This window comes from Copidosoma floridanum, unplaced genomic scaffold (genome assembly GCF_036245765.1).
Source record: "Copidosoma floridanum isolate Cflo_tuat_1 unplaced genomic scaffold, Cflo_Japanese_pri ptg000032l, whole genome shotgun sequence".
In the NCBI taxonomy this organism is placed as follows: Eukaryota; Metazoa; Arthropoda; class Insecta; order Hymenoptera; family Encyrtidae; genus Copidosoma; species Copidosoma floridanum.
The window spans coordinates 955,687-983,036 of record NW_028321909.1 but is presented as its reverse complement, the minus strand read 5'-3'; positions in this window follow the sequence as shown (position 1 = coordinate 983,036).

Genomic DNA, 27,350 nt, shown 5'->3' with positions numbered 1-27,350 from the left:
GGAAGAAGGCCCGTCAGTCCGGCTGAAGACTCAGCACACGGTTGGTGATAACCTGGCCCGTTTCGCAAGCGCCGTTCTAGATATCACGCAGTGGAGCAAGGGCCTGGTCGAAGCACGACTTGAGCTACTCAATAATTATTGGGCTGACTTCTCAAACAACCGACTTCTGATACAGGGCACCCTTGAGCCTGAGAAGCTATATGTGGTTGGTGAAGGCCATTACCTCGATGCGAGGTCACTTTTGTACGATGCCAGGGACTGCCTGGTACCGGCCATTCCTCTCAGTCTGGAATGCATCATGGCCCGTGGCTGCCGAATATCAGCCTTCCTGTCTTGTCCAGTAATCGAGAGGACTGGGAGTCCTTTCGAGATCTTTACCGTGCTCTCATACACGACGATTTAAGTCTCACTGATGTCCAGAATCTGTATTACTTAAAATCGCACGTATAAGGCGAGGCTAAGGCAATTGTGGACACGCTGCAACTTACCGGCGCTAATTACTCCATTGCTTGGGCTCTGCTGGGATCCAGATTCGAGCACACCCAGTTGTTGGTTCAGGACCATATCATGGCCATCCGGAACATCAAGCCGCTTCGTGAGGAGTCCGTGGCGGGCCTACAGAATCTTTTGGATACTCTAGATAAACACCGAGATAAACTACGAGCGCTCGAGCAGCCTGTAGACGAATGGGATGTATGGATGATCTCATTCGCTGCCACTGGCATGGACTCCTCGACCAAAAGAGCCTGGGAGGATGAACTGGAAAGACTTGAGGCTGGAGGCGCATCAGAGAGTGAAACTGTAGCCACGTTTGCCACTCTGTCAAGCTTTCTGCAGCACCGTGGTCGTTCGCTCACCTCGGTAGAATCCCTCCGCACACAACACTCAACAAACAACCACCCACCAGCTCCAACATCAGCAAGTCGCAATTACCGATCTCTTGCTACACAAGCCAATGATTTCGACACTGAATGTCCAGCTTGTCATGTTTCTCATTATATTAGCCACTGCAGTCGGTTCTTAGAAATAGATGTGCACGCACGAAGACAGCTCGTCACTCGGTCGCGGTTGTGCTTCAACTGCCTCTGCACTGGGCATATAGCACACTTCTGTCCTTCTCAATCTGTGTGTAAGCACTGCAAGGCAATGCATCATAGTTTGATCCATGAGAACAGTTGCAAGTGGGGTGCCGATACTTTTGCTAGACCGCCACCGAAGCTGACACATGCAATCACTACCTCCGATCACGTGAAGAGTGCCCCGGAGGACACCACGCGGCTCTGACTAGCCGTTCTGCCCACCATCCGAGTCCGCCTCGAGGGCCCTTGGGGCCATGACATCACTGCAAGAGGTCTCCTCGATGCATGTTCCGAAATAACAATCACCTCTAGTACCCTGGCCCGCAAGCTCAGCGCCCATCTCGAGCCGACCAACACAAACATCTCCACCGTTGGCGGTGAGTGCGCTGCACATTCTCAGTTTACAACAAGGTTGTGGCTCAGACCCGCATCACTTGTCACCCCAATAGAGCTCACCGTGCTATTGTAGAGGACTGGCTTTCACCGTGCGATCTGGCAGACCCAACGTTTGGCACTCCTGGTAACGTCGATATCCTCTTCGGTGCGGACATGTATCCACGTCTACTGCTACCAGAACTAGTTCGTCATGGTGATCTCATTGGGCAACGCACCGTCGCTGGCTGGGAACTTGCGGGCCAGGTCTTCTGCTCCGCCCCACCAGCTCTGGCGTCTTTGTGCTTGACTGCACAGGAGGACACAGCATTACCCTGGCAAAATCAATTGGTCTCCTTAATGCAGCGCTTCTGGGAATTGTAGGATGTGCCGCAGTCCACCCACAAATTGCCCAGCGACAGCGAGTGCGAGGCGATGTTTGACGATCACCACCGAGCCGCGGACGGTCGGTATATTGTGCTGTGCGAAGACGAAGGTCACGCTTGGCCTGAAGCAGTTTCTATTGTCATGTCCGAGAGGTATGCTGAAGACATTCTTTCCAGCACCGACGACGTAGGGACTGCTCGGAGGCGACGAGACCAGGTGATCGGCCTACTCCACTCAGGAGGATTCCCTCTGAGGAAATAGGTCGCTAATACTCCAGAATTGCTGAACGACCTGCCCGAAGATGTCCGCCTGCGGCTAACTGGGCGAAACTTGGGCACCGATGGCCTTGTCAGCGAACTTGACGTCAGCTAGGATCAGATTAACGACTGCTTCCAGCTCACGCCACCACCATTTCCTTCGCAACAGACCAAGCGCGCTATTCTCGCTGCACTCGCTCGTCTCTTCGATCCATGTGGATGGTTGGCGCCCGATGACAAGGTATGTCGTCGATGCCTCCGTATTATATATTCCCAGGTAGCCAACGTCGGGGCAGGATTTTATCTGGAAATATTTATCTAACGAAGAAATCGTGAGGTATATGCTGCAAAAAATTGATCATTCCTCTCACAAGGAATGTCGTCGATGTCTCCGTATAAAATATTCCCAGGTAGCCAACGTCGGGGCAGGATTCTATCTGGAAATATTTATTTTGTGAAGGGATTGTGAGGTATATGTTGCAAAAAATTAATTGATTTTCTTACAAGCTATGTCGTTGATGTCTCCGTACAAAATATTTCCAGGTAGCTATTGTCGGGGCAGAATTCTATCTGGGAATATTTATCTAACGAAGAAATCGTGAGGTGTCTATTGCAAAAAATTAATCATTTCTCTTACAAGGTATGTCGTCGATGTCTTCGTATAAAATATTCCTAGGTAGCCAACGTCGATGCAGGATTCTATCTGGAAATAATTATTTTGTGAAGGGATTGTGAGGTATATGTTGCAAAAAATTAATTGATTTTCTTACAAGCTATGTCGTTGATGTCTCCGTACAAAATATTTCCAGGTAGCTATTGTCAGGGCAGAATTCTATCTGGGAATATTTATCTAACGAAGAAATCGTGAGGTGTATATTGCAAAAAATTGATCATTCCTCTTACAAGGTATGTTGTTGATGTCTTTGTATAAGATACTCCTAAGTAGCCAACGTCAGGGCAGGATTCTATCGAGAAATATTTGTCTAACAAAGAAATGGTGAGGTATATACTGCAAAAAATTAATCATATTTTTTGCTAGCTAAATTTTAGTTTAAAATAAATTTACGTATTCTATATAGAAATTTATAATTATAATCGAAATATATTTAATTATTTTGTGTATAAAAATAATTTATGAATTAAATTATAATTTTCATCCATACAATTTATTTGTAGTAAATATATTCAAAACTTTGAAGGTATTGATTTTAATTTAATTTAAAATTGTAAATTATTCCATACATTAAAATAAATGTTGATTTAAACAAAAATATTTAATTCAAATTTGTAACATTAAATACTTCAAAATTAATAAATTTTAAATTTCAATTTATTGAATATAACTATATTATAGAAAAATAATAGATAGTTAGTCTATACAAAAATAAACTAAGTTAAGAAATAAAGATTTGAAATCTTAATGAATAAAGTGATTCTACATTTAAATAATTGTTAATAAATATCTATTTAAAAAAAAATCCCGTAAAAGGAGAAATTATGGCTAATGATAAAATTATGAATAATGAAAAATAAAATATAAAATTAGAAAATTTTATATTTCTTATTTTTAAAGTGTAATTTATATTAATAATAAGAAATTCATTTGTAAATATGTTTAGAGTGATAAAATTATAAAATGAAAGAAAGTTATAAAAATTTTTTTGTTTTAAAAAATATTAATGTATTAAAATTCGAAGTTCTTGAATTATTAAAGAAAAAAATATAGTCATTATACGATAATATTTATTAATTCTTATTAAGGAAATTTAAATTTAATTTATTGTAATTTTAAAAAAATTAAATTTTTTAATAATAATATATAAAATTACTGAAGAAATAAATTTTTGCAATGAAGAATGAAAATAAAAAAAAATATAACTGAACTATTTATTTATTTTAATACATCATAATATATGAAAGAGAGGGAGGCCTATTTTAATTATTATTTTTATTTCGAAAAATAACAGCATTTCTTTATTTAAAAAATTTAAATTGATTATAAATGATGACGAGAATAAAAATAAGTGAGAAATAAATTGAAAAATAATTTGTTAAAATTTCTATATTTATTTGATTAAATATATAGATGGATTAAATAAAACATAATAAATTTAATTCTGTTACTATTTATATTAAAAAAAAATGATTTCGAAAAAAAACTAGGAAAAACAACTATAGGGATAAAAAAATAATAATCATACTTAAAAATTTAATAGAAAGCCCGTTAAAAGGAGTATTTTGATAGAATAAGATATTTAATTATTTATCGATGTATCAATTTCATTATTAATTAAAACGAAAGTAGAGGTAAATTATTATTAATAATTTTTTTTAAATTTTATTTTTAGTTATAATGTAGCTCATTAAAGCAAATAATTTGTCAATTTTTTGATAATTTTTATTTCATTATTATTGTATATGAAATTCTTTTATGCATTTAAATTTTTAAAATTTAAGAAAATAAATTATTCGGTTTTATGTATTGATTAAGATATTAGGATAGTCAAATTACTGATTCATCGTACAAATATTAAGTTATTTATATCTTTAAATCTAAATTATTTGAAAATCATTTATTTAAATTTGCAACTTAATATTTTGAACAAATTATTAGATAATTTAATAAATGGATAAGAATTTTTAAAATTTTAGGTCGAAATTAAAATCTAATTAATTAAATTCATTTTTTATTTAAATCAAAATGAAGCTCCTTTAATTCATTCTATGTATGATCCTAAAATGAGAATAAAAAAAATTAAACTAACTAATAAAATTAAATAATACTAATTTAATAAATTTATAGATAAAATGGTAAATCAATTGTAATTTTAATATAAAAAATTTAAAAAATAATTGAGAATGAAAAAAATTGTAAAGAAAATAGTAATCGGTTATTGGAAATTGAGTCAAACCCACATTTAAATCTTGACATTTTTTCACGTTCTTCAAATATTTTTTTTGACAAAATACAATTTAATCTTAATATTAGTATAATATTGTTATCATATATAAGTTTAATTCATATGACTTAAAATGAAAATAAAATTATTTTCATTATTATTTACATTAAGATTTAAACTTTGTAATTGGAAATGAAATATTCTTAATTATATCATGTAAATTAATTTAGTAAGATCAAAAATAAACTAAAATATATAAAAATAATCAAACTACATCAACAAAATGTCAATATCATGAAGTAGTTTCGAATCCTGAGTGATGAATACTTAAAAAATATAATTTATCTGTAAATTACTGTTACCTTTATTGGTAAATTGGCTTTTGATACATTTTTTTCCTTTTCTTTTGTTACGGGTTGAAGCTTTTTATTTTAGTTAACTAGAAATTAGAAATAATATAAATAAACAATGTTTTATTTAATAGTATGAGATTACGTGCTTTAAGTCATTATTAAGAAAATTTCTATTTTCAGCCTATTTATAAGCTACTTTTGAAGTCCACTGATGGCAAAAGTGTAATTTTTGCTTATAAAAATATAATTCAGTTACTTTATAAATATTGTGTCGTCAAATTTTCTTGCATAGTAAACAAAACTGTTTTAATAAACATTGTTTTTGATATAGTATTTCTACCACAAAATTTGAATAGTTGTCTTATCAAATAAAAAATTGCTTTTGCGGTGAGTTTGCTGAAGTAAACTTCTACCTTTATCAGAGGTCGAGTGATGGACGAAAAATGAATGCTTTTGAGATTTTTTTGTAACATTACAAGTATGCAGCCAGAATTTTGTTCGAAAAAATTGGCTAGTACAAACAAAATTAGACAACTCCCTCAGGAGCCTATTGTTCACGCATCTTAGGTATTACAAGCTAATAAATGGTTGAAACATAATTCAGACCCAGAAGAAGAAGTTTCAGAAAATTAAGCTTCATCATATTCTGCCAGAAAATGAATGTTAAGTACAGGTTGCTCTGTTCATGATTATCATCTTAAATTTCCTTGCCTGAATACAAGTCTTGGTGCAAATTACTTTAAGCAGATTTCAACATCTTACATTCAAATCGTCAAGAAATTTTGATTGGGTCATAGTAAAAAGTTATATAATTGAATCGTTAAGTCAGTGTAAAAGTCTGAGCATTGATGATCAAGTTTTAGTAAAGCTTTTACCCAAATTGTTAAATTGTAAATATATTTTTGTCACCTGTGAGATATTATTCGTGCACAAATATTTTTAGCTTTTAAAACTTTTTGCCCTCGGCATATATGTGCTCCAGATGAAAAAGACGCAGTTGCATGCTACTTATAACCCCATTTAGTGACGCCAATGACAAAAAAATGAAAATTTCATGGTTGAGTTGGAAAGCCGTCAATGAAAGAAAGAAAGGATGCTTTCATTATTAATATTCAAGTAACTAATGTTATAATAACACTTTAAAAGAGCTTCCACCTCTTTTACTTCAATTTTTTGTTTTTTGTTTAGACAGCAGCAGAAATCCTCCCAACTCTAGAGAAACAAAGAAAGACGCTAAGAGCTGCTAATTTGTCTTTCCAACCCATTCTAGTGTTCATAAAAGTGATGCCAGACGGGACGGTATTTCCTTCAAAGTAGAGTTCAGCACTCTAGAGGCTCGCAAGCTATAGGCTGGCGCAAGTATAGTACAGCTCGAAAGAGTCTCTACCTCAGCTCCCCTACTCCTACTTTCTCTTTTCCTGTGGTATATATATGGTTAACCCAAGCCCGCTTCACAGTTATTGTATAACATCTATACCTCCTCCGCCGTAAAGCGTGGCACCCGAGTGGGCTACGTAGTTAATATTCTGGCTGGTCATACCTTCGAGTCGCAGGTACGGTAATTTTTTATTTTTCCTAATTTTTTTCTTTCTTTTTTTTTTTTTTTACGGCTACCACATTAAAATATCTATTACAATTCTTGTGTAGATTTTATTTGAACCTGATGAGGGCCTTGAAACTTGTTTCTATACGGGTCGAAACGTTGTTCAACAATAAACAGAAGTTAGCAGTATAACCATTTGAGTTCATTGATTATTTATTAATCCATCCACTGCTATTAGAGTACGCCTAATGCTCAATTTATAAGTGACGTTTAGTTTAAATTGATGTCTTTAGTACATCTTATATTTGCAATGTTTTTGTGCAAATATCCATCATCGACGCTGAAGAGAGAAAGGTGTGAGATGAGCTATGTTACAACGGCTGTCCCTCAAACTTTTATTACATGGCAACGAAGAAAGGACCTCTCCATCTCCTTTGTACTTTGACTACTAACATATCAACTCGGAGGTGATGTTCGATATTTATTTTTACAATTGTATCGCTTACATAAGCAACTTAAGCACGCAAGATGACAATGCCACTTTTTAGTCAAATGTAGAGTATGCGTTTAATTCCAAGCGATATAGGCAACAGATTAATTAATGTAAAAGAGTTAAAAATTTAATAGTAAACATGAAATAAATAAAATTGAAATTATTAAAAAAAAAATTAAAAATAACTGTGCTTAATAACAAAATAGCTGATATAAATATTCATATTAAATTTATTAATAAATCAATCTTTCGAACAACCAAGTTATTGAAAGAAAAAGTTGATGACCATAAAATTATTTTAGAATTCATGAAATTTATTGATAGTAAGATATCAATCCAATCTCGGAAAATCGATCGAAAGTTAAAAGAAAAATTCGACGATTTATTGGCCAGAACATATAAATATTATCCAGAAGACAAAATTTCTGTTGACAATAATGAAAAAACTATAGATAGAATTTACGTTGATAATAATAATACACAAGACACAGATAAGAGTGCGAGTCAATGTGACACCGTAATATTATCTAATGACAATAGCAATAACTGTAATACAAATGTAAAGTGGCTTTATAATCTTTCAAATATTTCTATTCCTGATGATGTTTTTAATATTTTAAAATTAGGGTAAACTTTTAATTAACATACACTATTAAATCTCAATTCTGTTTTCAATTTTTTAAAATGCTAGAATGGGGTTTATTATATAATAAAGGTGTGAATACTGACAAGATAAGAAATCATATTTTAAAATTATTTGAAGGATTCTTAAAAGCCACTAAGAAAACTGATTTTCTTTCGAAGCAAATAAAAAATAATATTGCATCAACCAATAAATTTTTAAATAATAATAGAAATCTGTTGGTCACAAAGGCTGACAAAGGTAATGCAACAGTCATTTTGGAGAAACAATCGTACATTGATAGCGTTGAAAATCAATTAAATAATAATTAATATTATAAGTTGTTGCAAAAAAATCCACTCAATGAAGTTATCAAAGAAACTTTAAAAATAGTGAAACGTTGGCAGAATTGGGGAATATTCGAAGATTGCGGGTTTCATATGGATGTTTCAGAAATAAAAAATTCGTATCTACCAAGGTGTTACGGACTGGTTAAGGTGCACAAGATAGGATTTCCCATCCGCATTATAGTTTTGGCTATTAATTCCCCCACTTACGCTTTTTCAAAATTTTTAACTAAATTCCTTAACAATAACATCCCTAAAACTAAATCACACATAAAAAATAGCTTAGAACTCAAAGAGAAAATAAATTCGTTTATAATGTGCCGTCTGGCTACACACTGATAAGTCTAGATGTTGTCAGTTTGTTTACTAATACCAGTGAAAACATCATTCTAAAGGCTATTGAAGCCAGCTGGAAATATCTGCGCAATAAATCAATCTTTCTTGTGCGGAGTTTTGTGAAGGTGTCTCGTTGGTGTTGAATTCGACTTCCTTCCAATTCAATAATAAATTTTATAACCAAACGTTTGGCTCTGCTATGGGCAGCCCAGTTAGTCCTGTCTTCTGCGACTTAGCTATGAGACGTTCGGAGGGGAGTTGCCTTGAAAAACTGAATTTTGCTGTACCATTATATAAAAGGTTCGTCGATGATATCTTGGCTTGTGCTCCTACATCCTCAATTGATCAAGAATTACAAATATTCAATGGGTTGGATAAAGATTTACAATTTACAGTTAAAATTACAAAAGACAGTGAAATTAATTTTCTCGATTTAAAACTAATAATTCAGAATAACAATTCAATTATTACGAATTGGTATAGAAAACCTACACATTCAGGACGTTATTTGAATTATCATTCCCACCACCCCTTATCTCAAAATATTGCAATAGTATACACATTAGTTGATTATAGTATAAAACTGTCTGACTCTTAATTCCATCAACAAAATCTTGAAATCTCAAAAAAGTTCCTCCTAAAAAATAATTACCCTATCAATTTTATTAATAAATACTTTAATAAAAGATTGGCTAAAATAAAAAATTCTACGAATAAAATAGTTTTTAATCGAGAAAATATTAATAACAACAAGTTAATAGTTCTTCCTTTTTACAATAAATTTGCTCCAATACTTAAAAAAATTTTTTACAAAAATAAAACAACGGTAATTTTTAAATGCACAGATAAGTTTTCTAAATTCATATAATTAGGCGAGGACCAAGTTGATGTCAGCGAGAAAAGTAATATTGTATACAAAATAAATTCAAGTAATGGTGAGGCTTGTTATGTGGGGCAGTCTTCCAGACGTCTCAAATTAAAAGTTAATGAACATAGAAGTGATTGCAAATACCTAAGAGACAAATCGGCACTGGTAGAATATATGAAAGAAACATCGCAATCCTTTGATTTTGATAATGTTAAAATTTTGGACGTTGAGAATAATGGATTCAAAAGATTATTTTCAGAAATGTTACACATGCAGAATAATAATACTAATGTTAAAAGAATGTTCGATACTAATAATTTAAAAAATTGTTATAAACTTTTTATTGATAATAATTTAAAATTATTGACCTATGCTTATACTTCTTGCGTTTAGTATTTCAATATCTTAGTAGCCACACTTATTAACTTATAGATAGGAACAGCATTTGTATTAATTATCACAACGTATATTTACATTCTAATACAAAGACAATTTAAGCTATATAAGCGCTTGCGAATTTTACATATTTGTATTCGCAATGATAACATCTAGCGCGTTGCCTGACGCGACCCGTTGGAGCGGTCAATTGTAAGTTCTAATTTAGCACCGAAGTGAAATTTTATTGTATATTTCATTAATACTAATAGTTAATTGTAATTCTTGTGTAGATTTTATTTGAACCTGATGAGGGCCTTGAAACTTGTTTCTGTACGAGCCGAAACGTCGTTTAATAATAAACAGAAGTTAGCAGTATAACCTTTTGAGTTCACTGATAATTTATTACAATAAATTGATGGTTACAAAAATCGCATTGATAATTAATTTTGAATGTATTAATTTACATTGACGTTTTATAAATTTTAGCCATAGTTACTGCCCGCATATTAATACAAAGCTTCCGGAAGCATAAGGGTCGCTATAAATTAGAAATAAAAAACATTTGAAGCCCTTGATTATTAAAATCTGTCAAGGTACACCTAATATGTATAATTATGATGCAATTTAGTATTATTAAACCTGTTTTTCGTAACTGCCTTAAATAATTAATGATGTATCTTTTTTTAAAAGGATTTTATTTATTGCAGGTAAGGTAACGACTTTTTTTACGTTTATTAAAAAAAAAAAAAAATAGAGTGCAGCGCTTCATTATGTGTTTACATTTCATAAAGTACGAATATAAACATTTGACAAACATACCACAAATTGTCATGAAATAAAACACTTCTATAGGGTCGAAAATTAATTTTATTACCATAGCCACAAAATGCAATTGCCACTTTGCGTACTTGAAACAACTTTGTGCATGGGCAGAAAATGGGTTCACGGGCGAAAAATATCACTCAACGCCCTCTGTAAAAAAAATTACACGACTTACACGCAAACTGGAGTAATGTTGTTTTAGTAGTAAGTGCACCAAAATTTTTAATTTGCCTTGAAACGTTTTGCATTAAAAACTATACTATTATTTTTAACAAATGTCACGTATGTAAAATACGGATTTACTTGTAACGTAGGTACTTTTTTTACAAAACTCCAGTTGCAAGTACACAAATATGAATGATTATACAAAAAAGAAAAAAGTTCGAGATCAAGTTTACTGGAATGAAGAAATTTTTATTGGAAACACGTCTCTGTAAAATTTTTGTACGTTGTAGCTTTACGACAAAAAACCAACACTTTGTAAATTAATTTGGTTCATGGAACGTTTTTTTTTTAAGTATTCAATGTAGAATTACGTTTTTTGATTGTTTCCCGTCTTATTGTTATGACTTAAAATAAAAATTAGTGTGTTCCAAAAAAAAAAAAAAAACAAAGCCCTTAAAATTTACAGATATTTTATTATTAAAAAATAAAAAAATTGATCCCATGCCTAAAGTACTGTTTTGCTTTTTTTTAAAGTCTTCGTGAAATCTTTCGCAGCATAGAAAAATGTGTTTTTAATCGTTAAATACTTAAAAAAAAATTGTTTTTCATGCTTTCTGTCTTAGAGTTGTCATTTTAAATCATATATAGTACAGTACAGATGAGCAGCTTATAAAATTACTTGTACACGAATCATTTGACATGCCATGAATTTATGTTTTACATGAAAGAAATATAGCTATTTACGTTTGGCGGTCTGCTTCATTAACGTGTGTTGTTTTCTGATTTTTTTAGCATCTGTTGCGAATTACTATGCATGTAATCTGCCTTATATAGTACATTACGTACATTACTCCAGTTTGCGTGTGAGCCGTGTATTTTTTTTACAGAGGGAGTAAAGTGATATTTTTCGCCCGTGAGCCCATTTTCTGCCCATGCACAAAGTTGTTTTAAGTACGAAAAGTGGCAATTGCATTTTGTAGCAATGGTAATAAAATTAATTTTTTACCCTATAGAAAAGTTTTATTTTATGACAATTTGTGGTATGTATTGTCAAATGTTTATATTCGTACTTTATAAAATGTAAACACATAATTAAACGCTGCACTCTATTTTTTTTTTTTTTTTAATAAACGTAAAAAAAATTGTTACCTTACCTGCCATAAATAAAATCCTTTTAAAAAAAGATACATCATTAATTATTTAAGGTAGTTACGAAAAACAGGTTTAATAATACTAAATTGCATCATAATTATATGTATTAGATGTACCTTGACAGATTTTGATAATCAAGGGCTTCAAATGTTTCTTATTTCTAATTTGTAGCGACCCTCATGCTTCCGGAAGCTTTGTGGTAATATGTAGGCAGTAACTATGGCTAAAATTTGAAAAACGTCAATATAAATTAATACGGTCAAAATAGATTATCAACGCAATTCTTGTTACCATCAATTCATTGTTATAAATATTTTAATGTGGTAGCCGTAAAAAAAAAAAAGAAAAAAAGAAAAAGATAAAGAAAAAAAAAAAAAATTACCGCACCTGCGACTCGAAGGTATGACCAGCCGAAACATAAATTATGTAGCCCACTCGGCTACCACGCTTTACGGCGGAGGAGGTATAGATAGCATGTATAAGCTGTGAAGCGGGCTTGGATTAACCATACATATACCACAGGGAGAGGGAAAGTAGGAGTAGCGGAACTGGGGTAGAGACTCTTTCGAGCTGTACTATACTTGCGCCAGCCTATAGCTTGCGAGCCTCTAGAGTGCTGAACCCTCCTTTGAGGAGAATACCGTCCCGCCTGGCATCACTGGTTCGTAAGCCCAATTGAAAAATTAGAAGCTGTGTATGTTTACATTCACGATTCACTCGAGCATCCAACTATTCATGAAATCGACTCAGTGATTGCGGCAATTAGTTTGACATTTAAAATTTTTTTTTCATTGAAATGTCAGTACCCCACACGTGTATCAGATATTTAGACGCTTATACAATTAAGATCCTTCGATATTAAAAGACCCAGGGATAAATTGAATCAAGCGTCATAGGTCGCCTTGGAGCAAATTGTAGATTTAATTTCGGAGCATAAGAAAATTTTACTTTCAGATTTTTTAGAATTTTTATTTTTTAAGATCAAAATAGTTTTATATAGTTTTAATATTTATATTTTAATTCGTTACAGTATGTTTAACTGAAAATATTGCAAAGTATGTGTTCTACTATCAGAAGATTAGAATAACCACCTTAAAAAATGTCATGAGCATGACAAACATTTTTCATGTAGATATAAAAATTGTTTTCAATCATGCTCGTCAATTGTAAATGTAAAAAGACATGTAAAAAAAACATTTGGCTAAGAATGGAAAATCTATTTCTGTAGTAAAAAAAAACCGACTTGTGCCTGTAAACAAAAATAATTTGATTACACAAGATACACTTCATCAATCTTTGATCGAAGAACTTTCATTTACTGACTCTGTACATAAAGTTTTAAATAATAAACAATCCGTTTCAAATGTTGACACAGTGATTCCTGCTCTACTATGTGCAATTAAGTTTTAAAGTTTTTCAGATGTTTCTCAAGCGCAAGCAAATCAAATGATTTTTGAATCATCAAATATTTGTGACTAGCAACCCCCCGTCTTTGCCCGAGACTCACTAAATGGAATACCATAGTGTGTTGACATGTAACGTGAAACGTTTTCAGTAAAAAATTTTATGTCTATTTCTGACACTTCTGAAAACGAAAATTTTCTTATCTTACTAATATATAAAGCAAAGTCACTAAAACCGTTGTAATCGCTAACCACGAAAACTACTGAACCGATTTTGCTGAAATTTTGCACACTGATTCATAATACTTCCTAGATGGTTTTAGTATAGTTTTTATCTTTAAAAATTTAATGACAATAGCAATAAAAAAGCTCAAAGTTTTGCAAAAATACTCCAGCTTTTCACTTTAGTTCAGTAAAATCCGCTAGGTGGCGTCGACATAAAATCGAGGCTACGTGCAACACAATTCAATAAATGTGGTTATAATACGCCGGATCGTCTCCTCAGTGATGCAGTCGTACTATGGTAGTTCAACACTTCAACGAGCTGAATAGAGAATGCTAAGGATAGTTTTGCAGCTAGATATCCCGGTTACGGACGACAATCTACTAAAAGGGGACAGGGACCTAGGTGTCCGTTCACCCTGAATCTCGACGAGTGCAATCAAAAAAAAATTCATTCCAATCGATGACGTCTCTGGCATAATACCAGGAGACAAATCTAGCCAGAGCACAATCGCCACAATTTGCACCTACTCTTCAGAGTTGTGTGGCAGTCCCACCACTCCCAACATCTAACCTGGTGCAGTTAGAGAATTTCTGGCTACAAATGAAAGCCAGGAAAAAACAGCTCTGAGGGACACGGGCAGCTACAACGGCTGGCTACCTTCTTGGTCGTCGCGTTCCCAACGCGCTTACCCACATGTTCCCGTCTAACGCTGAGCGGTTGGTTATCCGGGGAACGACCCAAAGACGAGATATTCTTTGGTCAGCGGCGTACCTTCCTTCTATCACACTCTCCGTACATCGAGACTCCCAGGGTAAGAATCAAGCTACCCGTAGCCAGCTCTTCATCATCACGAATAATAATAATGAATAGCCTGGAAGTTTCACCACTGACGCTTTTTAGGGCCATTATAAGTATTTACGTTCTCTACTTAACCATCAATTTCATCGGTTCTTTTTAGGGGCCACCTAAGTGTAAACTACCTTGCCAACAAATACATTTTTATTACCATTTCCGGAAGCGATTCGTCGACTAAAAGACTATATTAACTAAAGACGGGCACTATTAAACCAAGTCAGCTATTCACTGGCAGACGTCACCTGCGGAGTTGTTCTTCGCAAGGCTGGAAAACCCGGTGACCGACGACTCTATATTACCCTCTCGACTCTAAGCATTCAACCAGGAATCACTGATCCTCTCCAAGGTCTGCGCTGGGCAAACCCACAACAGCTATAAAGGAAAAAAAACTTGAGCCAACGGGACAGCCTCCACTGGACAAGTATCACTAACCAATCTCCCCATCTAAGATCACCAAAACAACTGAATCTGAAAATAAAAAAGGTGCTTTAGACACCAACGTCTTCGACGTTATACCGGGAGACGTTGGGAAAGAGCACTACAACTAGCCCCAAAGCTTCGGACTTTGTAATTTTTCTCCCAATCAGTCTGGGTCTTCAACAGTAAGCCAGAGAAGATCACCCTGAGGTATCCAGGCAGTTACAATTGCTGTTAACTGCAGTCAAGAAAGAGTTAACTTAAGAAGCTCACCGGTATTTTTTAGGGCCATCGGACGTCGAACTACCTTGCCAACAAAAACATAAGAACTTAACAAAGTTGACAGAAAACAGCTTTTAGGGGTCACAAAAATTTTAAGCATGCCAAAAGTCGCAAGAGGGTAAATTGAAAGAAAAACTTCAAATGTATCTAAGAAATACAATTTTACTTAGGCATCAAGAAACTGACGCAGAAAATTTATCGAGATTGAAACAGCAGCGTCAAAATCGACAACTAAAGAGTCCATTACGTGAGAGATCAGCTTTTCATTTTACCCTCTTAACAATCTCTGAAATCTTTAAAGATCCTACTTCAGATTTTTAAATAAGTAGAAAATGTATTTGTGTTTTTGTGGCAATTAAAGTTTAGGGTTTAAGGTCTCGGACTTTCCTGCTCTGGTTGTAAGATATGAGAAAAAAATTTTTTTTTTAATATCAATTTTTTAGGGGTTTAAAATCCTAACAGCTTTAAAAAATAGCCCTTTTTGTGAATTACACGGGAGAAACAGTTAATCAATGGCTTTTTATGGCCACCGTTTATTTTATGGCATAAAGAACGCACGGTACTTTTCAGCATAATTATTTTTTTGAATTTTCACACCTTATTATTTGACCAAATAAACTATATAGATTTCGAAAAAATATGTTTTTAATAAGAAGATTTTTGTTCTGAGATGTATCAGGAATATGTGTAAATTTTTTAACTGAAAATGTTTCACATTACATGTCAACACACTACGGTGTTTTATTTAGTAAGTCTCGGGCGAAGCCGAGATGGGGGGCTGCTAGTTAAATACATATTTGTTTAAAATACATACAGTTTATCTGATCAAGTAAAATGCTGTAAAAAGTAAAAAAAATAGAATTATGCTAAAAAGTAAAGTGCATTTTTTATGCCACAAAATAATCGTTGTCCCTAAAAGACCATTGATTTATAGCTTCTCCCGTAAAATCTATGAACAGGGCTACTTTTAAAAGTTATGAAGATTTGAAACTCACAAAAAATATGTAATTAAAAAAAAATTTTTCCTCTTCTCTTACAACCTTATTACCACAGCAAAAAAATCCTGGAACTTAAGGTAGGACTTCTGCCTAAATCTGGGGTACAAGACTTATGTAAATAAATGGATGAAGACCTGCTAAATCTAATGGTACCTTCAGTTATGCTCGATGACGGACAAAATCTCGAGATAGTAAAGCTTAAAGTTCGAATGTTTTATATAGGCGCATACAAAAAAACGAAAAAAAAGTGACGTAATCACATATTACGAATAAAAAACAAAAATCTGAGTAAAGTGAGTAGATGGAACTTGTAGAGAAAATCCTCTTCTTTCGGACCGTGTTGAGCACAATATGGGTTGACGACCAATTTCTCGAGATATTCAACAAAAACGAACGTAAATACTGGTTTTATGATAACGAGAGGAAGTCGGGGAAGCCGCCATATTGGTGTATGTTAGCGTGCGAAACATAAAATATCGGTTAATGAATTATAAATATCAATGAATATTAGTACAAAATTGATAATAAATAATGAACATCAGTAATAAATTAATACTATAATTTAATTTTACTGAGTAAAATTTTTTTTGTACAATCTCATGAACACAGCTTTTAATCACATTAATGTTTGTTAAATTATAATGAATGAGTAAATGTTACAAACTAGTAATTACATTTTTTAATGTATTTTTTATAATATTAACGACATCAAGGGAAGACGTTACTCGTACTTTACGATTAATGCTCGTTGATAGTAAAATTTTGATTCCACATTGTATATCCTTATTATAGGCATCGATGAGAATTTGACGTAACGAGTGCCTGGATAGTTTGTTTGCAGAATCTTTTTGATGTTCATTCATTATTTGAAAAATACTTTACTGACAAAAATAACGAACAGTAAAATTACTACTAAAAAATATTTCCTTTGTCACATTAGCAGACGTACGTGTTTACGCTCTTATGTGGGTACACACGTCGTCTGCATTATCGACACTGCTGCCGAAGTCAAACTCAAACTCGCGCAGTAATTTGACTAGTACGGTACTCGGAGGTCCTACCTTAATCTCTACACTTTTTATCGCTAAAAAATTACAAATACATATTTTACATAATTAATAATCTGGAAAGCTCTAAATATTACTTTTAGGGTTGGAGTGAAAAGCTTATCTCACACTTAATAAATTCTTCATTTATCCAGTTTGATGCTGCTTTGATCTCGATAAAAATTTAGCGTCAATTTCTAGACGCCTAAAATTGCATCCATTACATGCATTTGAAGTTTTTTTTCCAATTCGACTTCCTGCGACTTTTGGCATGGTTAAGCCTTTTGTGAGCCCTAAAAGCTGTTTTTTTCAACTTTAACAGGTTGTAATATGTATTTGTAGGCAAGGTAGTTCAACGTCCGATGACCCTGAAAAGAACCAGCGAGCTTCTTAAGTAAACTCTTTCTTGACTGCAGTTTCCAGCAAATGTGATTGCCTCTGCACCTCAGGATGATCTTTTTTGGCCTGTTAATATAGCACCATACTGTTCAGAAGGAAAACTACCATGTTGGAAGCTGTGGAGTTTGTCTTAGAGCTCTTTCTCAACGTATCCTGGTATAACGTCGAAGATGTTGGTGTCCAAAGCACCTTTTTTTTGCAGACTTAGTTTTTTTGGTGATCTTAGGTGGAGGGATTGGTTCGTGATACTTTCCCGTTGGAGACTGTCTTGTTGGCTCAAGTTCATTTTTTCTTCATAGCTGTTCAGTTCTTCCAGCACAGACATTGAAGAGAATCGGTGATTCCTGGTTAAATGCTTAAAGTCAAGAGGGTAATATAGGGTCGTTGGTAGCCAGGGTTTCCGGCCTTGCAACGAACAACTTTGCTTGTGATGTCTGCTAGTGAGTGACTGACTCAGTTTAATAGTGGCTGGTTTTACATAGTCTTTTTGTGGATGAATTGTTTCTGGAAATGGTAGTAAAAATGTATTTGTTGGCAAAGTAGTTTAAACTTAGGTGCCCCTTAAAAGAACCAATAAGATGGATATCTAAATAGGGAACGTTAATACTAGTAATGGCCCTAAAAAGGGTCAGTGGTGAAGTTTGTAGTTATTCCTTATAATTGTTCTTGATGATTGAGAGCCAGCTGTGGGAAGCTTGACTCATATACTTGGAGTCTCTGTGTATGGAGACCGTACTGGAAGAGGGTACGCCACTGACCAAAGAATATCTTGTCTTTGAGTTGTTCCCTGGATAACCAACCACTCAACGTTGGTCGAGAAAGTGCGCCTGGAGAATACCTTCTTTGTAGGTATGCCGTTAGGACGACGACTAAGAAGAAGGGCATTAGGGCTACCCGTAATTTTCAGGGCTGTCCTTGCTGGCTTGCATTTAAAGTAGATAATTCTCTGATGGCTCCAGGCCAGATGGTTAAATAGCCACAAAACTCTCAGGTGTTAGAGCAGGTTATGCTCTAGCTAGACGTGTCTCCTAGTGTTTCGCCAGAGACGTTGACGTTGACGTTCTGTGAATTGTAGCAAGAGTGTTGCTGCCCTGTTGGCTGCGTCTATTTTGACGAAGTCAACTAATTTGTTACTTAAAATTTAGGAGGGATCGCGGCACAAAAATACTACTCAATTTACAAATAATTAATTAAAATCCACCTAAAAAAAGACAATTTTGCTGAATTTATCGGAACGGAGGATGGGAATGAACTAGGTGAAATAAATTTAAAATGCACTGATTATGAGCCACGAACAAAGATATATTTCGTGGCTCAAGGGAAAAACTCCGAAGAGAAAAACCCAAGAGAAGAAAAATTAATGAAAATACAAACGAGTGAGGTTGAACAATAAATTTAAGATAATCTTCCTGCAATGAAGAGTGTGTACTTATGTATCGTGTGTAGAAAACGTATATGTGCGCGTCCGCACGTGTCTCGAAAAACTCACGAATCGACAAACGTCGCACGGTCCGTGAAGCGGATTTTCGCCGTGCTTTACTCGCAGCACGCCGAGCTTCTCGAAGATGATGCAGATGACGATGATGATAAAAAAATAAAGCGTGGGAGAAATTAACCCCAAAAAGGTGACCCCCAGATACACGTGTGCGTGATGATGATGAGGAAGGATGTAGAAACCAGTAGGACGAATATAATACCCAACTATGCCAGATACTCGAGATCGCAGTTGACAACTGTAGACCGCTCTGTATAGACAGATAGATCGGAACTGACCCGGCGCGCCCACCCAAAGTAGCCGCAAGACCCCCCTTCCCCTTTTTAATTCTCCCACCCGCTGCAGTCGTCAGGACCCATCAATCCCTTACACCTTATATGTGGAAAGCCAGGAAAGGAGAGAGAGAGAATGATGTAAGCAATTAAGAGAGGGGGGAGAGACCTATGACCCGAGGACACTTAATAAGAGCAAAGGAGACGGAGATGTAGGTGCATGATAGAGAAGGAGAGAAAATGTCTAGCTAATGAGAGTATAGAGAGAGAGACATAATGAGAGTTGGTGCGAGAGCGATTAATTGTACCGACTGAAACAAAAGGAGAAAAAGGATGAAGGTAAGAGAGAAATTGACCGGCGCTTGCATATGTGAATATGACATGTGATGAATTTTGTATGAACTCGGTGTGCTGCCACCTTCAGCGTGCTGCGAGGTTGATCCTCCACCGCTCACGAGGTGGTCTACGAATTTTAGTCGTTTCGACTAAACATTCTGAACACCTATTTTTTTGTGGCACTTGATTATCTTGGTGATCCAGGGTAAAAACCGACTTATTTTGCTTGCACATAAATGACGAATGCCATTGTTGGCTATGCTTCCCAGCTGTACGACTAACAACTTTGTTCTTGGTGTACTGCTGATGAACAAGTATGGTAAACGAAAATTTGATGGGGCATCTTATAACCACTCTTTACTATCTTTGATTGCGGGTGGCTTTAATTTTACCTTGACGCCACGGTTTTAGTGACTTTGCTTGATGTATTAGTAAGACAAGATAGCAGAAGCCAAGAATTAAAAAAAATTCTATAAAAGTTTTTGCAAGCGAAATCACAGTATCAGATATAAGACAAAGAATTAAAAGTATTTTTGTGAGGAGTTTCAGAATTTATTAATGAATTTCAATTCAGAACTTTATTGTTTAAGAATATTCGAAAGTTTTTGTACACACATTTCTCTCGAATCATTTTTATTAGGGAACGCTAAAATTTTTATTGCAAAAATGAAACACAATATTTGCAAATGAGGCTAGTAACTGCTTATTTTATGAGACTTTGTTATGTATTAAAAAAATTCTTTGAACTAACAACAATTTTTAACATCACTTTAAACTACACTGATTCTTCAGAACAAAATTAAGAAATAATTTCAAACTTTATTCAATGCGAATTATAGAAAGAATTTAGTAAGAATGATGAGAAAAAGATTGTTCTACCTTTATAACTATACTACGACGATCATAAAAATAATAATGCTATGTACAGTCAAAGAGGCGTTTAAAAATGTAGTACATTTAAAATTCAAATACTATGTTTACCTCCTAGTCTTGCTTCTAAACTTGTAAATATTTTTTTATTTGTTTTATTCAATTTTTTGGATCGTCATTGTTTTTAAGATGAAATAATTTCTTCTAAGATAAAGAAAAAATCGTTTTTGGAAAAAGTTGGTATTACAATTAATACGTTAGAAGGTAAATACAAGATTTTTTTTAAACTGCCCTTACTGACTGGTGACAATTTGGGCATTTATCACATGTTGAGTTTTCGTTAATCTCTTAGTAAAAACAAGTTTTGTAGATTTTGTCTAATCAATAAAAATGACATAAATACAGTTTTAAAAGAAGAATAGTGCGAATTAAGAAAAGCGAGTTGTTATAAGTCCGATAAAGGAAGACAAGATAAAGACAACATTAGTATAGTAAATAAATGTTTATTTTACGGTGTCAATCAATCTCATCCCCTTCGAAGTTTGTACGTTGATATTATCCATGATGTTTTAGAGGGAGTTTGCCGGTATGACATAGCTTTAATACTAAATCATTTAATTGACGAAAAAAAAATTTTTACTTTCACACAATTTAATGATCGTTTTAAAGGTTTTTATTATGGTTCGGTTAAAAACAACCCATCAGAAGTATTAGAACCGCAATTTAAAAAAAAATTGTTATATCAGCATCTGAGATGCTTATACAAGTGCGTCATTTACCATTCATGAAATCAGACACAATGTTCCTAAGGATGATTTAGTTTGGGAATTATTGATACAGTTACGAAGTTTCATCGAATCATTGCCATGTTCTGACCTTCCTAGTGAAGCTCATATTAAACTAAACGTTAAAATAAGTCAGTACTTGGAATTTCTTGATATTGCATTTCCTGGTTCATTTAAATCAAAATATCATTTTTTACTTCATTACGCTCGTATATTAGCTCTTTGCGGATCTTTATGGAAAGTTTCTACAATAACATGTGAAGCGAAACACAGAGAAGCAAAAATTGCTTCTCGAACAGCCATAAGTCGCATTAACGTATGCAAGACAATTGCAATGAAACATAAGTTACTACTTAACTGTAAATTTTTGAAAAGTAAATCTTATTAAGATTTATATTATGATGAATCTTTACTTAGTGAAATTAAGTTAATATTTTTGAATCGAGTGGTTAATATTTGGAATTCTGACCTTATTTCATAGCAATCTCTGTTATCATTGGTTAAAACGGTGAAAAAAATTCATTTAAATGATTGTAAAATAAGAATTCAAAGTGTTATAATGATGTCTACTAAAATTACTCCAGTTTTTTGTGAGGTTGAACAGATTATATTAGATGAACCAAACCATTATATATTCACTGTAAAAGAAAATTATAATTATATTTTTGGATGAGCACACTAACCATTTTAAGATCATGAACGATGAACTCGTATACGATGTTTTAAATGAAGAAAATGTACGTGGTTGCATGGTAACACACAAGATTTATACACCTGCAGGAATCTGTGTTATTAAGAATTTTAGGTAAATAAACATTTTAATTCAATGCATCTTACGTTATAAAACTGTTTTTCACTCATACTGATTATTATTACTTTTCTCGAAAATCTCTTATTAAAATATTCTATTTAGGTTATACTTATATTATCTCAATTACTTCTATTCATATTTTTATTGTTATTAATATTTTTGAAATGCCAAGATTTATTAGAAAACAAGGGTAAAGTTAGCAAATTTTACTGTTCCAGCCCTGTAATTTTTCTGAGATCAACTGTAACTTTTCTTGTGCTGCCATCTCACAACCAGATAACCATGCAGCACAGAAATTATTACTGAAATTTCTCGGTAATTTTTATAATTTTTTTCTCTGAGTGTGAATGGAAAGGAACATAGCATACTCACATCTTGCAGAGACAGAGACTCATAATCAGCATGAATCAGGGCAGAGAGTCTGAGAGTAAGAGTCAAGCTACTTGCAGCCAGCGCTCCATCATCAAGAATAATAAGGAATTACTAGAAGTATTACAACTGGTCGTTTTCAGAGAAATCATCAATATTAACGTTTCCTTATTTACGAGCAATCTCATCGTTTTTTTAGGCCATGTAACACTAAATTATCTTGCCAACACATTTAGTCTGGGTCCAGCCGTATGTTCGCGTAGACGATTGAGGTCCACGGATCAACCCTTTTTTATTCAATGCATTTTGCTCCCCTGAAAGCAATTTTTTAATTTGTTACGAAAATTTGTTAATAACAATTAAACAGAAATGATTCAAGTAGTCCAACCCTTGCTTATGGTGTTCAGGAAGTCAAAATGCATAGAATAAAAAAAGGTAGATCCGTGAACCTCGATCGGCCACGCGCACATACGACTGGACCCAGACTAATTCATTTTCACAACCATTTCTAACCGCTATTAAACCAAGTCAGTCATTTACTGGGAGACGTCACGAGCACAGTGTTTCGCTGCGAGGCTGGATATTCCGATTACCAACAATCCTGAATTTCTCTCTCTTCTCTAAGCAATCAAATAAGAACCACTGACCCTCTTCGAGGTCTGCGCTGGAGGAACTTAAAAGCAAAGCTATAAGAAAAAAAAACTAACTGAAGCAAACGAAACAGTCCCCAATAGGCAAGCATCACAAACAAATCTTCCCGTCGTTGAGTTTTGCTTGTAAGTGCCCAAGAAAGATTCAAGTCTACGGATTTTTTTTTATTTAATATATTTTTACTTCCTAAGAACGATCAACTATGGTGTTTGTCTTTATTTTCCTACAATTGATTTTATTAACGAATTATGTAATCAATTAAAAAAAATTTAGGGTTTCAGTAAGCAAATAAAAAAAAAAAATAAAATAAGAAATGAAAAAAAATGAAATAATTATAAAAAAAGTAATGAAATAAAATATAAAAAAATCATGAAACGAAATATGGAAAAAAATAAAACTAGAAAAAAAAAAAAAAAGTAAAACACAAAATGAAAAAAAAAATACAAGAAATAAAAAAAAAAAAAATAATAAAAAAAAGTAATGAAATGAAATATAAAAAAAAAATGAAATGAATCATGTAAAAAAATAAAACAAGAAATGAAAAAAAAATCAAACAAAAAAAAACAAAAACAAATTAAAAGAAACAAACCAGGGGGTATAAATGGGTCATGGGACCCACGGTAAGAACGAAGTTCTTTAAACATGACATGAGTATAAAAACACAATTTCTCAGGTAACAAGGGGGTCGCCAGATTTATAGGAAGAACGAAGCTCTATAAAAATAAGTACTGCATTCATGTAGTTCACTGAAACAAAAATTTAAAAAACGAATGAAAAAATAAGAAAATTTAGTTTAACCATCGTGAGTATTTCAGTTCATTCCCTTTTTTATTTCATTTTTTTTCATTCCATTGTATTTATTTATTTCTGTTTAGATTTTATTATTTTATTTTATTTTAATATGTCATTTCATTAATTTATTTTTTACTTTTCTTTTCATTTATTTTTTTTTATTCATTTATTCATTTTTCATTTATTTTGCAATTTTATAGCCAACTAGTACAGTTTTTGTTTTATTTTCATACAATTACTTAATGACATTTTGCCATTACTTGTTTATCAAATTCAAAATAAGCGCCATTAAAAATCATTGAAATGATATGTAACTCGAAATATACATGTATAATGATCTTACTTAATTTATTTATTATTATTTTAATAATTTACTATATTTATATAATTATGTAACATTACAACATAATTTATTTGTCGAATTCGAAATAAGCGCCCTTAAAAACCATTAATACGTTCTTTTACTTTATTTAATATGTTTATTTTAATAGTTTATTGATTTATTAAATAATTTTTTTATAACAGTAATTATTATCATTATTTTAATGCCAAAAAAACATAAGGTTTCAAAAAAATTGGTTGGTATTATATGCATCAAATGAATCAAATGCATAAAATACTAATATTTAATGTGTAATAACGCGCCTTATTCGATTTAATCTACATAATCATATTTATGCTAATAAAATTTTGTGTTTTTTTAAATTTATTGTTTAGAAAAAAATTTTTTTTAGAAGCAACAGACTTTTAGTAAGCGACTTCCGTTTTATGGAAATCTGTCGTTTTTAAAATTTCACTTTACCAAGCACGTAACATAAAGAACTTCGTTTTAAAAAATAATTAAATAAAAAATCTATCATTAGTTAAACGTATTATCAGTGAATGCATACAAAAATTAAAAATAAGTTACGAACCACACGATAAGTGTAAGAAACCGAATTTTTATAGTCAGCAGCGCTCGTAGCTGAGTAAGTAAGGTACTCGACTCGTTTGCAGGAGATTCGAGGGTTACTGGAAAGTGTTTTTTTTTTTTTTCAGGAATTATAAGAGAAAAAAATTCCTAGTCAAATAAAAATTATTGTGGGAAAATAAAATCGAAATTCGTTTAAAAATTAATTGCTTCGGAGTGTGAAGGGGAACAGTGGGCTAAGGTGTGCAGGAGAGTAGCGCGGCACGGTTAGAAGATATAGGGTGGGGTGAGGGGAAGTGTGTAGGGGACTAATGGTGAGGACGACGGTGTAAGGGGGGAAACTTAGGAGGAAGAGACTTTCGGTAAGCCACTTCCGTTTCATCAAATCTATCGTTTTTAAAATTCCAGCCCCCCGAGTACGCGAGATAAAGAACTTCGTTCTAAAAATTTAATCTGATTTTTTGGCACATTTTTAACAAAAAGTCAATGAGGATGTATATACCTAAGCCCAACATTTTCTTAGTAAAAATTTCTCCACTTTGAGAAAACGCATTTTTTGCGATTTTCGACCACGTATTGCTCAGCTATCACGTCATTATTTTCTACTCACCTGGGCTCAAATTTTACCTTAAGATGTGCACTTCAAGATAAAAAAGATTTTTTACAATCTGCAGCTTGGTAACCATGGTATAGTTCATTAACGCATGGTCATTTTTAGAAGATTGATAGGTTATTCTGTACTGACGATCAGTAGTCCAGAAAAATTCAGCCAAATTCATGCAACATCATTTTTCTCATCTTACCTAACCTTTCTAAATGAAGTTAGTTATATAATGCAGCCGTGGACATCCTAAGACTCGTTTTTAATTTTTCTCTCGTATTTAATTCTATTTATTTTCCAACAACGTATTGTTTATCCATTAGCACAGGAATATTACGTATGTAAAACAGACCTACAGTAGCATGTCTGCTGCACTTGTATTATGTAAGAATTACGAGTGGTCTGCTTCTACAGGCTTATGGTAAATTTGCACCAGACATTTACGTTAGCATCTTGTGATGGACTCACAGTAGATATACGTCAGACAAGCGCATCAGCTTCTTGCACAAGAATTGCGTAAAGCTTACGGTTGACCAAGTGCAATAACTGTATACTCCGATCACAAAAGTTCAAACAGCAGGCTTATGCGAAACTTGTGTCAGACGATTACATTTCTTGCAACAGACTTATGGCAGGCAAGTTATATTCTAATTTTTTTATTTTAATGTTAATTTTATGAAAAAAATATTTATCTATTAATGTAAAGAGCTCGGAATCAATATAATTCAATAATTTTCTTTCAAAATAGTCTAGTTGATTGATAACAAAATTTTTATGTACGCATTGATCGTTCATTTCGAGTTGTAAGATCTTTTTTCTAATGTCAGACGTTAAGAGCAATACTTAAGATTTTTGGAAAAATTGCTGTGGAAATATAACTGTTCAATAGATCTTGTAATATTGTGTAAGTAACTAGGTACGATACTGTAACATCTACACAATAACAAAAATTTACATCTTTTTCTTGTACATTCCAATTCATTCAAATACATTTTTACAGTATTATTAGCAAACAATTACCCTCCACAGTTTATCGAACGTTGTATCAAAAAAAGATTATGTTTGTTAAAATCTGGACCAAATATTAATAATAAAAATAATATCAAAGATCCTGTTGAAGGAATTGGCTCATTGATTTTGCCCTTCAACCGTAAGTTGGATTATAGGTTGAAGAAGTTCTGTGCTAAACATTTTATCAAAGTTATTTTTAAGAGTAATAACAAATTGCCTTTCAATAATATGTTCGGCAAGGATCCAATAAAAAAGCTTGATATTCCGAATGTTGTTTATAAAATAGATTGCTCTGACTGTATCTACTGTTATATTGGCCAGACTCTTAGGGGACTTGGCATTAGAATAAATGAGCATGCAAGTAATGTAAAACACAAACGTGAGAAGTCAGCTTTATACCAGCACCAGCCTGACATAGGGCACGCTTTTAATTTTATTGAAAATGAAATTAAAATTGTCGATAAGGAACGAAACTATTATAAAAGATTACTGTCTAAAATGGTTTTTATTGAAAAGACAGACAATTTTAATAGAATTTTAGACTGTGATAATTTAAATAAAGTTTCTAAACGATATATCCATTTACTACTAAAATAAAATAATAGCTTCGTTCCTTAAACAAACTATGTAGCTCTTTGTAATTCATATTTTCGCGTGTTTTTTTTCGTCCCATTTACTCTGTAATGTTTGCCTATATCTTGTTCCGTCCCATATACTCTGTATTATCAAACTTCATGTATTGTTAAT